The sequence below is a fragment of the Myotis davidii genome, unplaced genomic scaffold, assembly GCF_000327345.1.
Source record: "Myotis davidii unplaced genomic scaffold, ASM32734v1 scaffold692, whole genome shotgun sequence".
Taxonomy (NCBI): Eukaryota; Metazoa; Chordata; class Mammalia; order Chiroptera; family Vespertilionidae; genus Myotis; species Myotis davidii.
Genome location: NW_006283547.1, coordinates 114,089 through 118,748, shown reverse-complemented (window position 1 = coordinate 118,748; position 4,660 = coordinate 114,089). Strand labels below are relative to the sequence as shown.

Here is a 4,660-nt window from a genome sequence, read left to right as displayed (position 1 = left end):
AACCTCCCCATCTGCCCTGCCCTGAGTGTGACAGTGGCGTCACCCCACCCCCCTGATCGGCCCTGCTCTGTGGGTGATAGAGAGTGGCACCCCAACCCCCTGATCCGTCCTGCTCTGTGTGTGACAGGGGGCGGTGCCCCAACTCCCCTATTGGCCCTACTCTCTGAGTGACCGGGGGGAGCTCCTCAAGCCCTGATCGACCCTGCTCTGCGTGACAGGGGACCTCCCCAATCCTCCTGATGGGCCCTGCTCTGTGCATGACGGGGGAGCTTCAGAACCCCATGATCGACCCTGCTCTGTGCGTGACAGGGTAAGGAGCCCCAACCCCCGTTATGGTACTTGCTCTGTGCATGACAGGGGGTGGCTCCGCAACCTCCCCATGGACCCTGCCTTGAGTGTGACAGGGGGCGGTGACCCAACACCCCCAATCGGCCCTGCCCTGAGTGTGACTGAGGGTGGCATCGCAACCTCCCAATCCGCCCTGCTCTGTGCATGACAGGGGGCAGTGCCCCAACTCCCCAATCGGCCCTGCTCTGAGCCCGACCAGGGACTGCACTTAGGGATTGGGCCTGCCCTCTGCTACCCAGGAGCGGGCCTAAGCCAGCAGGGCGTTATCTCCCGAGGGGTCCCAGACTGCGAGAGGGCACAGGCCAAGCTGAGGCACCCCCTATCCCCCCGAGTGCACAAATTTTTGTGCACCGGGCCTCTAGTGTAATAATAAGACTGAAAGATGTAGCAGATCTACCTTATATAAAGAAACAAACACAGGAAAGCAAGTAAAAAAAGGAAACAAAGAAACATGTTTCTCTCTCTCTCTCTGCCTCTCCTCCTCCCTTCCACTCTCTAAAAATGAATGGGATGCCCTGACCGGTTTGGCTCACTGGATAGAGCGTCAGCCTGGGGACTGAAGGGTCCCAGGTTCGATTCTGGTCAAGGGCATGTACCTTGGTTGCAGGTACATCCTCAGTGGGGGGTGTGCAGGAGGCAGCTGATCGATGCTTCTCTCTCATCGATGTTTCTGACTCTCTGTCCCTCTCCCTTCCTCTCTGTAAAAAATCAATAAAATATATTTTAAAAAATAAAAATAAAAATAAATAAAAATAAAAATGAATGGGAAAATATCCTTGGGTGAAGATTAACAACAACAACAAAAACAAAAACAATCTCATAGACATAGAGAACAAACTAAGGTTGCCAGATAGGAGTGGGGTTAGGAAGCTGGGTAAAAAGGGGGAAGGGATTAAGTACAAACTGACAGTTACAAATTTTCATAAAGATGGAAAGTACAGAATAGAGAATATAGTCAATAGTATTATAATACCTATGTATGATTCAGGTAGCTACTACTAGAGTTATCAGGGGGATCACTTCATAAGTTACATAAATATCTAACCCTCTGTGCTCTCCACCTTTAACTATAAAATATTAAATGTCAACTGCAATTTAAAAATTAAAAAAATATATTTCAAAAGACAGTAACTTCTGAAATTTGGATATGAACATAAAAAGGTATGTGACAAAAACAAATGGGAGTGGAAAAGGTAATGAACATACACTGGTGAATAAAGATAAGACACAATTAGAAGAAACAAGACTATTGTATGCATGAATCTCCTTTTACATAAATCTAATGGTCACCACAAAATAAAAATCCAGAATTGAGGCATGTAGCACAAAGAATATGGAAATGGAGAAAAAATCATAGGAACAACCAAACTAAAAGAGCAGGGGGGAAAAAGGAAAAATAAACAGTGGAAACACAGAGCAACCTGAAAACTAAAGGTAAAATAGATGTAAATCCTAAATATAAATGGACTGAATCAACCAATCAAAAGGCAAAGATTAGCAGGATGGGTTACAAAATATCACCCAGCTATATGTTGCCTTCAGGAGACTCACCTCAGCTATAAAAACAAACAGACTCAAAGCAAAGGAGTGGAAGACAATACTCTAAACAAATGGAATCCAGAGAAAAGTTGGTATAGCCATACTTATATCAGAAAAAACAGATTTCAAGAGACAAAAATGTACATAAAGGGGCCAATTCATCAAGAATGCATAGCACTTAATAAATGCCCCCAACTTGTGAGCACCAAAATATATATATAATTACTAATAGACCTAAAGGGAGAAGCTAAAACAACAACAACAAGAACACAATTATATTAGGGGACCTGAATACCCCACTGACAGCAATCCTGTATAATAAAGATGTAATATGCAAATGGTCATTATGCCGTGAAACATAACAACCGACCACATAACGACTGGATCATGGATCAGCAGGAGGGTGGGGCGGTGAGCTACGAGCAGGCGGCAAAGAGCTCCAGGAGGGGGCAGGGACGTGGCCATAGGAGGGCGGGGCAGCAGGCGGAGAGCTACTGAAGGGAGGCAGCGAGCTACCGGCCAGCTACTGGCGCACAGATTCATGCGCAGGGCTACTAGTGAATAAATAATTGACATAGAAAATCAGTAAGAAAATATTGGACTTAATGACACATTAGACCAGTGGTTCTCAACCTTCCTAATGCCTCAACCCTTTAATACAGTTCCTCATGTTGTAGTGACCCCCAATTTCATTGTTACAAATTGAACATAATTAATGCATAGTGATTAATCACAAAAACAGTATTAATTATATATGTGTTTTCCGATGGTCTTAGGTGACCCCTGTGAAAGGGCTGTTCGACCCCCAAAGGGGTCGCGACCCACAGGTTGAGAACTGCTGCATTAGACCAAATAGACATAGTTGATATTTATAGAGCTTTCCACCCCAAGATGACAGAATATATATTCTTCTCAAGTGCACTTGGAACCAAAACTAGTCTCAAAACATTTAAGACTGAAATAATACCAAGCATATTCTTCAACCACAACAATAATAAATTGCAAGTTAACTACAAGAAAAAAACCTGTAAAAACCACAAATATGTGGAGATTAAACAATATGCTACTGAATAACTATTGGGACAATTAAATACTACTCAGCCATACAAAAGGATGAAATGCTGCTGTTTGCAACAACATGTGTGAAAGAGTATCATGTTAAGCAAAATAATTCAGATGGAAAAGAACAAGAATCATATAATTTCACTCATATCCTAATATATAAAACCCAGGGTCTGTAACATACAAAATGACCCTAGATTCGACCAACCAGAAGTCAGTGCTGGGTTGCAGTAACCTAGCACTGACTGCCGCCGCTGCAGGTGCCCTGACCCAGCACTGACTGCTGAGGGGGCTGTGGATCAGGCTCGGAGAGAGGCCTGGTGAGAGAAGCAGGGTCTGATCTGTAGCCTCCATGGCAGCTGTTGATCAGCACTTGCCTCTCTCTTTCGCTCTGGGCCGGGCCAGCAGCCACGCCTCTCTTTCTCTCGGGCCTCTGCTGGGACTGCTGATAAGCACCGCCTCTCTGATCAGGCCCAGAGATAGGCCCAGAGATGCTGACTGCCATAGAAACTGACCAATCAGAACCAAATCTAGATGAAGTGTAAGCAGCTAATGGCTGCCTAGGAGGCAGAGCTTTTGACGCCAACTGGCATAGAAACTGACCAATCAGAACCAAATATGGGTGAAGTGTGAGGAGCCAATGGCTGCCTAGGAGGCGGAGCTTTTGACATTGAATGGCGTAGAAACCAACCAATCAGAACCTAATCTGGGTAAACTGCAAAGGCAGAACCTAAGGTGGGGGCTGAGGAGGGCTTTTAAGGGAAAAAGCTGTTTGGTGTAAGGTGTAAGAAAGCATTTCAACTTGTTAATGACAGGTTTGGCAGTATAGTACATATGGCTGGCTATCAGTCCGGATAGATGGATTATGTGTTTTTGTCTGCCAAGAGCATCTCCTACTGATGAAAAAGGCTCCCCCCACCCCGTCCCTGCCATTTAAGAAATTCTATCCTATATAATCAATCTATTCTATTATAAGGGTAATATGCTAATTAGACCAGATCGACTGGCCATCTTCTGGACATCTGACTTCCTTCTGGACAAAGCCTTGGTGGTGGAAGCTGAGGCAGAGGCTGTTAGGGGTGATCAGGCCGGCAGGGGAGGGCAGCTGGGGGTGAGATCAGGCCGGCAGGGGAGGGCAGTTGGGGGCGAGATCAGACTGGCAAGGGAGGGCAGTTAGGGGCAATCAGGCAGGTAGGCAGAGAGGTTGGGGTGGTCAGGCAGGCAGGCAGGTGAGCGGTTAGGAGCCAGTGGTCCCAGAATGTGAGAGGTATGTCCGACCACCATTTTAGACCCAATCCCACCAAGGAGTCCCTGATTGGAGAGGGTGCAGGCTGGGCTAAGGGAACCCCTCCCCCCATGCATGAATTTCATGCACCAGGCCACTAGTGTGGGATATAAAGCAGAAACCTATACACAAACAAACAAAACGAATTCATAGACAGTATGGTGGTTACCAAAGAAAAAGGGGAATGTAGGGAGAATAAAGAGGATAAGGAGCACCAACTATATAATGGGGCCCTAGCTGAGTAGCTCAGTTGTTTATGGGGTCGTCCCATATATCAAGGTTGGGGGTTCGAACCCTGGTCAGGACACATACACTAATCAACCAATGAATGCACAAATAAGTGGAACAAATCAATGTCTCTATCTCTCTCCCTTCCCCTATCTCTAAAACAACGCAATTAAAAATAAAAGAAACAACCAATGAATC

At 45.8% G+C, this 4,660-nt stretch overlaps 1 protein-coding gene across 2 annotated transcripts in view; it reads right to left on the bottom strand.

Annotated features, from left to right (window-relative positions):
• LOC102758494 (bcl-2-like protein 13) overlaps positions 1-4,660 on the bottom strand; it is a 105,676-nt gene that overhangs the window by 1,144 nt on the left and 99,872 nt on the right. The gene's annotated exons all lie outside the window — the stretch shown is intronic.